General features: G+C 47.3%; 1 protein-coding gene and 1 non-coding gene across 7 annotated transcripts in view; both read left to right on the top strand.

Moving 5' to 3' along the window:
* LOC127033611 (zinc finger protein 420-like) overlaps positions 1-13,341 on the top strand; it is a 496,719-nt gene that overhangs the window by 28,929 nt on the left and 454,449 nt on the right. The window lies entirely within an intron of this gene.
* TRNAC-GCA (transfer RNA cysteine (anticodon GCA)) lies at positions 12,686-12,757 on the top strand. Its single transcript has one exon. It is a non-coding gene; the product is annotated as a tRNA-Cys (tRNA).

Here is a 13,341-nt window from a genome sequence, read left to right as displayed (position 1 = left end):
AAATTGGAATCATTGCATGCTGGAAGTTTACCCCAATAAACATTGAATTGTTTGCATCTTTGAACTTTGGGTGTTGCTGCTCTCTGGTCACGCGAGAAGAACCAGGGAATTGGAGGGTTTCATAACTATAAAGGGAAGGGAACCGCCTCCTTTGTACAATACTATAAAATCTCTCATGGCCAGGGACACCAAAATCCTTTTACCTGTAAAGGGTTAAGAAGCTCAGGAAACCCCGGCTGACACCTGACCCAAAGGACCAATAAGGGGACAAGATACTTTCAAATCTTGCTAGGGGGAAGGATTGTGTTTATGCTCTTTGTTTTGGGGGTTGTTTGCTCTTGGGACTAAGAGGGACCAGACATCAATCTGGGCTCTCCAAATCTTTCTGAACCAGTCTCTCATATTTCAAACTTGTAAGTAACAGCCAGGCAAGGTGGGTTAGGTTTATTTTTGTTTTCTCAACTTGTAAATGTTCCTTTTTGCTGAGAGGATTTTACCTCTGTTTGCTGTAACGTTGAACCTAAGGCCAGAGGGGTTTCCTCTGGGCTCTACGAATCTGATTACCCTGTAAAGTTATTTTCCATCCTGATTTTACAGAGATGATTTTTACCTTTCTTTCTTTAATTAAAAGCCTTCTTTTTAAGAATCTGATTGTTTTTTCCTTGTTTTAAGATCCAAGGGGATTGGATCTGGACTCCCCAGGAATTGGTGGGGGAAAGGAGGGGAGATGGTTAAATTCTCCTTGTGTTAAGATCAGGGCTGACTCCAAGCACCAGCTGAGCAAGCTGGTGCTTGGGGCGGCAGATTCTACGGGGCGGCTTCTACCCAAACCTAGGGCAACACGGATGCTTATTTTTTTTGTTGTTCGCTGTTCCAGCCACCCTGTAGGGGGTGGCAGTGTGGAGGAGGGGAGCACCCTGCAGCAAACTTGGCAGGACAGCCTGTGTCCTTCCCTCCCTGCTGACCGGAGCAGAATGGAGCCCTCCCACCAGGCGGCGTGGCAGTCGGGGCCGCGTGGTGAGTGCCCTGCTGAAGCGCTGGCCGTCCCCCTTCTCTCTCCCCCTGCTCCCTCCCCTTCCCCCCACTAGACCCAGTGTGCAGTCTGCAGCACAGGGAGTCCCCTGGCTCCATCCACCCTATGGGGTTTATTGTTTTGTTTTTCCCCTGCTTTGCCGGCTGAGCCATTGTTTTTCCCCTGGCCCCCCGCTCCAGTCGTGCCGTTTTTGTGTTGTCCCCCCCCACCCACTTTGCCGCTCCAGCCGCACCGTGTCCTCCCAACCCGCTTTGCTGCTCCAGCCACACTGTGTTCTCCCCCGCTTTGCTGCTCCAGCTGCGCCGTGTCCTCCCCTCCACTTTGCCGCTCCAGCCACACTGTGTCCCCCCCTGCTTTGCCGCTCCAGTCTTGCCATGTTCTCCCCCGTACACTTTGCCACTCCAGCTGCGCCATGTTCCCCCTCGGCTTTGCCGCTCCAGCCACGCCGTGTTCCTCCCCCAGCTTTGCCACTCCAGCCACGCTCTTTTTCCCCCCTGCTTTGCTGCTCCAGTGGCCCCATCTCCTTATTTTTTTGCTTGGGGTGGCAAAAAGCCAAAGCCAGCCCTAGTTAAGATCCAAGGGGCTGTGCGGTGTTCACCAGGGACTTGGTGAGGAAGTCTCTCAAGACTATCCAAAAAAGGGAGCTGGTTTGAGAGTGGTGGCAGCAAGACCAGATGTAAGCTGATAGTTAAGCTTAGAAGTGTTCATGCAGGGCCCCACATTTGGACCCTAAAGTTCAGAGTGGGGAAGGAACCTTGACAGAGGGTGATGGAATAAACCCTCTAACAAGTACGTCTTTCAGGATGTGAAAAACCCCGGAACCAGTATAATTAAACTGACCTAAACCATGGTCAGATAGTGCTAAATGAAAGGAAAGATTGTTCTGTCAACATAGCTATTACAGGGATGGAAAACCCCTCCAGTCACTGTAGCAGTTGTCTACTCCGCAATGCTACAGCGGTATTTTAAGCATAGACAGCCTCAGGGTGAGACCAGATCTGGCTCCATGGATGCTCAGGCACTAAGACAACAGCAATTACAATACACTAATGCTTCCGCAGATGACAGGATTCAAAGCTGCGTGAGGAGACCCCAATGGATTTTTAGTCCATTGCTTTAACCACTCAGCCACAGCTACTTGATGTACAGCTGCTTCACTACACTATGATTCTGTTCTCACAGACTTATCACTTCAAATGGCTCAGACCAGCTTCCCCAGCACACTCACGGCTGTGCATTAGTGTAAGTGTGTCCATGGTGAACAGCAAGAGTTCCTGCCCGTTTCCCTTCCAGCTGGAGCACGATGAGAGTGTGTTTGTGGCTAACGGCATTGCTATAGATTGTTGTTCATTCCCCACACTGACAATTCAGACAGTCTCTTTCCTATGCGAATCTCCACCATATCATTCCAATAGCCGGGGGCAGGATGTCTCTGGGGCACTGAAATGTTTCAAGGCTTTGGTGTGTGAGCTCAGCCTTGCATTCCATCCCTGATGTTTCATGGACTAACAACAGCAGCAGAAAGAAAGAGCTGAGCCAATATCTCACTGTCAGAGGTGAAGGTGGCCACATCCCCTCTGTCTGACCATTGCCATTGCAGGAGAGAATGGTTCACTGGAATCGAATGCCCTGGCTCAGACCAGAGACACAGGGAGGTTTTGCTGTTCATGGATCTGTGCAAAGGAAATTGTGTCTCTGTGTGAAATTGAGGAGGGAAATGAAACATCCACATGGTGGCTCAATGCCCTCAGGAATGTGGGTGAAGGACTCTGGCTGAGAAATTATTTAACAGGAATTTGTATCAATGTATTGCCCTGATTAAAAGCTATGGCTAAAAGGCAGCCACTGTTGTTAGTACTTGAACCTGCATGGAAACACCCGAGTGGGTGTCAAGTCCATTACCTTAATGAGGGGTAGTGCGCCAAGATTATTGCGGGGGCGGCATTTTGCCGGGCGGGGGCGGCAGGCAGCTCCGGTGGTTCTGCTGCAGGCATGCCTGTGGAGGGTTCCCTGGTCCCGTGGCTCCAGTGGACCTACCACAGGCATTCCTGTGGACGGTCCGCTGCTCCTGCAGCTCCGGTGGATCTCCCACAGGCACGCTTGTGGCAGCTCCACCGGAGCCGCAGACCCTCCGCAGGAATGCCTGCAGCAGGTCCTCCGGAGCCACGAGACCAGCACACGGGGCGGTGAAATGGCCGTGCGCCTAGGGCGCTAAAAACACTAGCGCCGGTCCTGGGTAGTTGATTATTTTATCAAGATCCAAATTTCTTGGTCAAGAAAGATTTTGCTGTCACTATGGGCATAACTATGGTGATTGTTTTGTGTTTCACTTTTTATATCTGACACCACCACCGCCTTTCCCTTTACTCTTGTAGTTTACCAAGGGTAAAACTAAACATCTCTTCAGATACAAGAGAGTGTTTGTGTTCATTCCTGTGATCTACACGGGGGTTTGATGTAGCTGCTTTCAATCCCCTGGCTCTGCCGGGATAAGTAACATTTCAGGGTGTCACTGAATGAAGGAGGGAGATCACTTTTTCACAGGTTACACTTCCTCTTAAAGGTGTTTGGCTGGCAGCCCTGGTTCCCAGGTGTCTCCTGAGGGAAGAAAGTTTCTGTGCAAAATACTAAAACTTTTAACACAGAGGAGGGAAAGGCGATGGCCACATGATGGGGCCAGTATGTATGACAACATGGTTCTTTTATGTGGGATGACTCTGAACATTGACTGATCTCCACTCCCTTGGATTTGAAGAAATGTTTAGCTGTGCACTTAGGAACCTATAAGGCTGAAGCAATTTTATGGATGGTGACACTATGATTGAAGGATTATTTAATGTTGTAGAAATTGTTAAAAACACTTAGCTTAACCTGGAACTGCCTGTTATTAAAGGCTGGTTTCCCCACCTCAGTTCCATAAGCTCTCCTAGAAACACCCTGGGTTCTCTCCTGCCTCAGTTGGCACTGGAGGGAATCATTCCCTGCTGACCTTGGCTCCAGGCTGATTTTTCTGGGATGGGGACGTGGAATTGATTTGTTCGCTGTTGAGAAGGGAGCCGGGCCAGTTCTCAGGGAATGAGAACTCCCAGCATCTTCCCAGCCCAACCCAGGCTGCTGGTCTGTCCCAGCCTCTGTTCCTCTGGGGGCCCTGCATGTTTGAATCTAAAGCAGGCCAGGAGCAGCAGCTGAGGCAGAGGACCAGCTGGGCTGGGCAGATGCTAGGAGCAGAGCACCAGAGGCCTCTACTGGCTCCCTCCTCAGCAGCAAACAATCAGTCCCCACCCGCACCCTGGGAGAGCAGCCTGGAGCCAAGGGCAGTTCCCAGTGGAGGTTTCTCTTTTTTTTTCCTCTTCCTGGGGTGAGCAGGGACCTGGGGGTGTTTCTAGCAGAGCAGTTGGAACTGATTTGGGGAACAGGCTTTTCATAACAGGCTGCTCAAGTTCAGACTAATTTTGTTATAATTTTCTTTATAATGTAAAATAATTCAAAAGTAAAGGGGCAGGAATGATTGGAACTCTTTTCTCCCCTTCATAGAAAGAAATGGCATTTTGGCTTTTCATGATACGGGAGTCAGGTTCGTTCACTCTGCAGAATCAATGTGCACAGAAGCCTGTTGTGTTTCATTTCTTAGGTTCCGCTGCCATCATGTGGCCATTTCCTTCCCCTTCTTTCTGTCCAAAGCGCAGAGCCCAGTTCCTCCAGGGAGAGAAGGACATCGTTCTTCTTTTCTTCCTCAACAGCCCCCTTCCTTGGAGAGCCCTTTGCTGGGGTCTGGGTGGGTTACAGCCGTTTCTGAGGATTAATTTCACACCATATTTGGGGTTGATATATAGATTTTACAACTAGACTAGATCACTAGGTACCTCTGCTCTGACCTGAGTCATAACAGAGTGCAGAGAATTTTACCCAGTGACTCCTACACCCATCCCAAGATCTTCTGGCTGAACGAGGTGGGTTCATTCATAAAGTCATCGTGTTTGGATGTAAAGGTGTGAAATGATGGGGAAATTGGCCCCTCTTTCAAGTTTCAGTGTTGTAACTTCTACATCTAGGCCAAGGTGGCCAACCTGAGCCAACATAACTGCCAAACGTGCATCTTTGTATGCAACTTTTGAGTCAATTGTGAACATTCCCATCATTATCATTATCCCTTTGAAATAAGTGAACATGGTGAACACTTGGCTGTATATTCCAGTGTGCCCTGGACATCTACTGGTTGCATTAGCCAATCCAACCATTCGGCACTTGCAGATGGGCACCTCTGTATTGTGCCTGAGTCTTGTACAGCTATGAAAGGCTGGTAGATGCCGATATTTTCCCCTCTTTTTAACCAGCACTAATACCAGCTGTCATAAACAGATAGTTAAGGGTTAATGTCTCTTTTATCTGTAAAGGGTTAAGAAGCTCAGTAAACCTGGCTGACACCTGACCAGAGGACCAATCGGTGGACAAGATCCTTTCAAATCTCGGTGGAGGGAAGTCTTTGTTTGTGCTTTTTGTTTTGGGGGTTGTTTGCTCTTGGGAAAAAGAGGGACCGGACGTACAACCAGACTCCCCAAATCTATCCAAATTAGTCTTTCATGTTTCATAATTGTAAGTATAGCCAGGCAAGACAGATTAGTCTTATGTTTGTTTTTTTTCAACTTGTGAATGTTTTTTCATTTTGCTGGATGGATTTTTCCTCTGTTTGCTGTAACTTTGAATCTCAGGCTAAGAGGGTGGTGGGGGGGAGTCCTTCTAGGCTATATGAATCTGAATACCCTGTAAAACATTTTCTATCCTGATTTTACACAGATAATTTTTACTTTTTTCTTTCTTAATTAAAAGCTTTCTTTTTTAAGGACCTGATTGATTTTTTCCCTTGTTTTAAGACCCAAGAGGATTGGGTCTGAACTCACCAGGGATTGGTGGGGGGAAAGGAGAAGAAGGGGAAGGTTAATTCCTCTTTGTTTTAAGATCCAAGAAGTTTGGATCAGTGAAGCTTCCCAAGACAACCCAGGGAGGGGAAAGTCTGGCGGGGGGGGGGGAGAGGAAGGGGAATGGTTTATTTCTCCTTGTTTTAAGACCCAAGGGGTTTGGGTGTTGGGTTCCCCAGAGAAGGTTTTGGGAGAACAGAAAGTGTGCCAAACACTATATTTTGGCTGGTGGCAGCGTACCAAATTTAAACCGGTAATTAAGTTTAAAAGTGATCATGCAGGTCTCCACTTTTTGAACACTAAAGTTCAAAGTGGGGGAAAAAAACCCTTGACGCCAGGCCTAGGAAGAGAGAGAGAACAGGTGGTTTCCCCTATTGTTTCATGCTCTCTTTTTCTTGACTAGTTTCTCCTCTGCACCAACTTGCTCTTTTTTAATTTTTAAGTCTGCCTTGCTCAGTTGGCAGAGCCTCAGACTCTTAATCTAAGCAGTCCAGGGTTCAAGTCTCTGGTCAGGTGATAAACTACTTGCAAAGATCTTCAAAGTCTGTCTTTCTGGAGTCTTCTTTGATGTTACTTTTTTTCTTCAGGATTTTCCCTTTCCTTAGAAGGGCCTTCGTGTGTGTGGAATTGAAGGGCCAACTTTCTGACTTCCCCTATCTCCTTGCAGGCTGGAGCAATAAAGGCCTCTGGGCATATAGCATGTTCCTTCCCTGCACACACGCAAACACACAGAATATCTGTAAGGAATGAAAATCACCTGCTGCCTTCCCCTGTCCTGATGGATCCCCAAATGAGGATGCTCTTCAGCCCAAACCCATGTCCCCTCTTTTCCCAGTGCCCCTCAATCTCAACCCTCAGTCCCTCCTATGCACACTGCTCCTCACTCCCAACCAGAGCCTGCTCCTCTTCACCCTTCTCCTCTGTCCCAACCCACAGCCTCCTCCTATTCCCAGTGCACCTCAATCCCAACCCACAGGCCCCTCCTATTCCCAGTGCCCCTCAATCCGAACTCTCGGCTCCCTCCTTCCCTCCAGCAGCAGGTGCTTCAGACCCCCTCAGGAAGATATTCTTGCAAGGTTTCATGTATGAGTCTGCATGTAGAATTTACAGTATGTTAGAAATATGTTGAGTTGCTTGCTGAAATGATCACTTTTAGCTGGTGTTGGATTCCAAGTCTCCATGTTATTGGGGCAGGAGAAATAAAGGGTTGTTATCCTTGTTGTGTGAATCAAGGGCAGCAAAATTGTGCTTGGTAGACTCCGATTGAGGGACTCATTCTCAATTCAATAGCACTTGCTAGGCAGGGGACATGGGTTCCAAAACCAAGTAGGCTGGGGTCTGGGTCCTAACACTAAAATTTAGGTGTCAGATCAACTTTAGGACAGAGTGGCTGTGGAGGGATGAGTAAGTCCCTAGACAACATAGTGAGTACGGTGCCTTCTTATTTTTCCCCTTTCCTACTCAGGATGGCAAGTGAACTGTACGGAGGCATCTCTGGGCTTGCACTGATTAAGAACAACAGCTGCGAGTGGGGTGCAGAGAGGGGATGGTTCATGTTAAAGGACTTTTGGTTGCTGGACTTACGAACCATAGGGGAAGGATACTGCCCAGCTTACTTGGGAGTGGGTCTTTCCCTTGTGGTTTATTTGTATGTGTTGGGGCTGCTGACATGACTTCTGCTAACCCTGGGCTTACATTGCTATGTAGACATACCCTGAGAGTGCATCTATACCGTGACAAAATCCCTGTGGCTCAGCTGGCCTGGCTGATCTGATTTGGGCTCTGGGGCTCAGGCTGGAGCCCAGGCTCGGAGACTCTCACCCCTCATGGGGTCTTGGAGGCTGGGCTGAAGCCCAAGTGTCTATACTGTAATTTTATAACCCTGCAGCACAAGCCCCACAAGCCTGAATCAACTGACCCAGGATTTGAGAATAGTGACTTGGGTGTGTTAATGGCAGTGTAGACATAATGCTCGACTATGTCCACACTTCAATGAAACACCTACAGCTGTCCTGTGTCAGCTCAGGCTCCCCAGGCTTTGGCCATGGGGTGGTAAATTTGCACTGTAGACATCTCAGCTCAAGCTCAATATTGGGCTCTGGAAGCCCTCAAGGTTGGGACGGAGTTTAGCAAGCAAAAAGGTAAAATGGCAGTGGAGTAATACCCTGGACTCAATGGCATTTCTCCATTGGTCTGTCTGCTTTGGGGTAGGGACAATAGCACATCCTACTGCATTCATTATTTCAAAGGGCAGTTTAGGATTTTCATTCTCACACATGGTGCACAAATCAGGACTCAACCCTTGATACAAACTAAATGAGCTGCCCACAGATTCTAGCAGCCACAATGAGCATTTGGTGTGAGAGCCCAGACCTGCCCCTGTCCCAGAGGGAGGAGGGTTTTCTGTGACAGGCTGGAACACTGACCTATCAGCTCTTAACTCCCCAACTTTCAGTAATTCTGTTATCAATGCCTGTGAGTATAATATAAACAGCCATATTGGGTTGGACCAAAGGCCCCTCTAGCTATGTGTTTTGTCCTCTGACAGTAGCCAATACCAGATGCCCTAAGAGTTAATCAACAAGGCACGATCGGCAGTTGAACCCAGCATCTCTTCTTTACAAGACAAATGCTTTAGCCAGGTAAGCCATGGTGCCTGCCTGTGACTAAAACACACTGTCTGCCCACACCTGACTCTCTGCCATCCCCACTGGGGCCTGAAAAGCTTTGCTTGTGTTTGGATTCTGCAAAGAAGAGGAGCAGGTTAGGTTTTTCTTGCAAGCTATGTGTGTGTGTGTAAATCTTTGGCCAGGTCTGCACTACAAAGTTATTTCAGCATCATTATATTGCTCAGGTGTGTGAAAAACACACAGTGCTCCCTAGGTCAGCAGATTTTGACTGGTGCACATACTGCAATACCACGTCTGGAGATAAAATTGCCCTATTTTGCTGACAAAATAAAACCACTTTGACGAGAGGCCTAGAGCTTTGTGCAGCAAACTTAAAGTGACAAATTGTCAGTGTAAATGCTGTTGGTCATTATATCACCATAATTGGCCTCCATCAGTACCTCACCATGCCTGCTGTCAACTCACCTGCCCTGCATTCCTGCTACAGAGGCTGGGCCCCTCCCCTTTCATAGCTCCAGAAAGTTCAGACAGTCTATCTACACTGATTAGGTTGATAGAACTGCATTGCCAGCCTAAGGAATGTAATTACACCAATCTAATTTTGTAGTGTAGACCTGTCCAAAGAATCATACACACACCTTCGGAGTAAATCTTCACCTGCTCCTCTGCTTTACAGAATCCAAACATGAGCAACACTTGTCAGGGCCCAGTGGGGATTGGCAGAGAGTCAAGTGTGGGCAAACACAATCCTTTAAGTAACAGCAAGTACCATGGCTTAGGTGGTTAAAGCACTTGTTTTGTAAACAGAAGATCCTGGGTTCAATTCCCAGTGGGAACTTGAGGAGTAGCTCTTAGGGCACCTGGTATTGGCTACTGTCAGAAGACAAGATTCAGAGCTAGATGGACCTATGGTTTAAATTACACTAACAGGCACTGACAATAGAGTTACTGAAAGTTTGGGAGTTAAGAACTGATGGGTCAGTGGTCGAGTCCCCTCAATGCGGTTTTACCATTTTCACTTGCTAAACTCCCTCCCAACCTCTATAAAATTACAGGGCAGACATATGGACTTGAGCCCTCTGAGGCCCCACGAGGGGCGAGGGTTTCTAAACCCAGGCTTCAGTGTGAACACAAATATCTGCACCACAGTTTTTAGCCCCTCAGCTTTACATCCATGAGCCCAAGTCAGATGACCCAGGCCAGCCATGCTGCCATCTTTATCCCAGGAGAGATGGACTCTAAGGGTACGTCTCCATTGTAATGGAAGCCCAGGTGTGGTACGCTGTGCTCAAAGCAGCACCTGAAAGCCCCATATTCACCACTCTCATATAATGATGACATGATTTGTACAAAGTCTGCCTGGTGAGGTATCATTTCAAAAGTCTTGATCTGTTGAACATTAATATCTTGTTGGATTGTGTGTGCTCGCATTGGTTGAGAAGTTATGAAGTTTTGCTCTGTGTGCATTACTGAGATATGTTATGAGGTTGAGAAATGCCCACTACCAGCCTTTCAGATGCGACAAAGGAGGAGCCAGATTGGCTAGTGGCCCATTGAAGGTATTCACACTCCCAAGGACTATCCCAGGAACCATGTATAATGCAGGGTTCTCAGAGATAGCACAGAGACAATGGACACTGCTTGACACACATTGTAGTAAAGGAGCTTCCTAGCAAGTTGGAAGAAACTATGAAAGAGGGGAAGAGACATCATGACTTGGCCTCTCTCCCCAACAACTCAGCAGCTGGAAACACACCTGGAGGACAAAGACTGAACTGAACTGATTCAGAAATTAGAAGAGAATAATAACAATAATACTTTCAAATCAAAGTCCCCAAACAGACTAGTACTGGTTTTTTGGCAGAAAATTTTCAGTTTTGGGAATTTTGTTTTCTCAGTCAGACTTTGCTAAGGGAAGCAGAGAGAAAATGTTTGAGTTGCCTCCTTCAGAACAGCTTGGCCTAGACACGCTCTGGTTCACTGCTCTGGCCTTGCTCAGGTTGAGGGTATTTTAATAATTTGGGCAGGTCCCAGGGTATTTGGGGGAGATGATGAAGATGTTACCTTTTGAGATAAAAACTAAGAAATACACCGCTAGCGTTTTTTTAAGATCTGTGATTTAGACATTTTATTTAAAGCAAGGGAGTTCTGAGTTGTTTTTTGTCTGCAAGAAACAACATTTTTTGATCTGTCATTGTACCAAAGGGGGAGATGGTGGTCTACAAAGGAGGGGTGAAGACTAAATGCATCTAATGAGGATGGAAGTTGAACAAATGCTTGTAAAACACAATGGATTAGTACTCCATCACCTTAACCACTTGGCCACCTCATCTGAACTGTCAAGAAAGAAATAAGAGGAGAAATCTAAAGCCAGCAGAGATAAGGACAATAAGGAGTTTCTAGAAACTAAGCAGAAGCAGGGGCTGAATGAGCTCCCCCGTCACATCTAGTGAGGAGCTAGGGGAAAGACTTTAGGAACAGACCATGTTTGCATAGACACACCTACTCTGCCTAGGTATGCAGCATGAGGGGGCCGCTTTCCGAAAATGACCATTTTTGGCTGGTGGTGTGTTACAAATCACTATAGGATTGAGTGGAATGAAATGTTATTATCCTTCCTGTATGAGTGAAGGGCAGCAGAACATACCTAGTCCATCCTTATGGAGGGGTGAGTGGGTGAGGAATAGCTTTTATTTGACTTTGTAGAAGTGATTGAGAACATCACCCTAAACCAGTGGTCCCCAAACATTTCACACTGTGCCCTCTTATCCATGGCTGTGGACCTCGGAAGCCAAGGTCAAGAACCAGGGCTGGGAGTGGGGCTGTTGCTTCCTGGGAAGAGGAGTGCAGACAGGTAAGGGGACCAAGGCCAAGCTGGGAGCCAAAGCCCCAGACTGAGGGTGGGGTTGGGGAAGAGCTGGGACAGAGTGAGGCTGAATGGTGCCTGGCTGGCTCAGGCCCTGAGGTGCCCCCATGAATGTTCCTCTGTGTCCCACTAGGAGTCATGCCCCACATTTTGGGGACCACTGAACCCTACTCACTAATCAGGGGCTAGTGATGCCAAAGCCCAGGGAAAGGGAGAACAAGTGTGGGGTCCCCAGCACTGGAACCATGTGAAGGGGCTGCAGGAGAGGGGCAATGGCTAGTGGCACAGGGAATGAAGGGCAAAGGAGGGGCAGGAGTTAGGGTGATGGAGGTGCAAGGGTTGGGAGTTCAGGAGCTAGCAGTAAAGGGGAAGTGGAGATCATCCAGGGGCAATAGGGAAGTGCCAAAATATAAGCTTTGCCCAGGGCACCATTTTCCCTAATGCTGCTCTGAGTAAACAATTGGAAATGACCCTTCAGTGAGAACAGAACCATACTGTAGAAAATCCCCTTTGTTAAGTGGTTGTGGCTGAGTGCTTAGGGAGATGGGTTAAAAAGGACTGGATGTCTTTCTGTGGAGGTTTGATTTTTGCTTGCTGGGCAAGGCTGGTGTGTGGTGTCTCCATGGCTGTACTTTCAGTGTCTGATCATCCACATTGCCACAGGGAGCCAAGTCTAGACATATTCAGAGGCTCTATGCCAAGGTTTCTCAAACCTCCTTTCACTACAACCCCCTTCTGCCAAAAAACACTTACTACATAGCTCTGGAAAAAGGGACCAAGCCCCTCCCCACTGGGCAGAGGCAGGGGAGACTAAGACCTGCCCCAGTTGGGGGAAGGCAAAACCAGAGCTTGAGGGATTCAGCCCTGGGTGGTGGGGCTCAGAATTTTGGCTTCAGCCCCAGGCCCCAACAAGTCAAATGCCAGCCCTGGCAACCCCATTAAAACAGGATTATGATTCACTTTGGGGTCCTGACGCACAGTTTGAGTACCACTGCTGTATGCTGATGGGAGAGTTTTTTCATGTGGGTGTAGTTAATCCGCTTCCCAAGAGGTGGCAGCTATGTCAGTGGGAGAAGCTATATCAGTGGGTGTGCAAGCTGTGGTGTTTACCACATTTAAGAAGTTTAATCAAACCCCATTTTTAAAACCACCTATGGTCTGGGAATGGCAAAGGACCTCAATGAAGCAGGATCTGTCTTTCAAAGTCCTGGAGATCACAATTCTATACTTTTGTCATCATGTGGGTATAGCTCAGTGGTAGAGTGTTTGATTGCAAATCAAGTGGTTCTTGGTTCAAACCCCAGTGTTCTCTTATAACCTTCTTTTAAAAAAAAGGAAAACATTTTCATTTCCATTCTCCATTATGTTCAGGAGCTCCACTATACGGGGATGCTTGAAATAAATGTAAACACTCAACATTTTGCTGTCCAAATGCATAAACACCTAGCAAAGCTGTCCATCAGCTGAAATCAGTTCCAATCCTCTAAGTGTCTAGATTATGTTTTCATCAATTAAACACAGGTATCATATGAATGTACATTTGAAGATCCCTCTTCTACAGGAACTATGCTGTGCACAAGAACAAAAACCACATCCAGCTGCAGTTCAGGAATCTGATGACCAAAAAGCCAACTAATGTTCTGAGGGCTGGAGAAAAATGTCTTCTAGTGAGCTATTGAATGAGCTCAACCTGTTTAGCTTATCTAAAGAAGATTGAAAGGTGACTTCATTGAAGTCTTGAAGGGCCTTAATAGAGAGAAAAGATTGGGTATGAAAGGCCTCTTTAATCTAGCAGAGAAAGGCATAACAAGACCCAATGGCTGGAAGGTGAAAACAGACAAATTCATATTACAAATAAGACACAAATATTCAACAGCGAGGATGATTCACCACAGG

Source organism: Gopherus flavomarginatus, chromosome 13 (genome assembly GCF_025201925.1).
Source record: "Gopherus flavomarginatus isolate rGopFla2 chromosome 13, rGopFla2.mat.asm, whole genome shotgun sequence".
Lineage (NCBI taxonomy): Eukaryota > Metazoa > Chordata > Testudines > Testudinidae > Gopherus > Gopherus flavomarginatus.
Note: the sequence above shows the minus strand (reverse complement) of the source record. Positions and strands in the feature narration are given on the sequence as shown.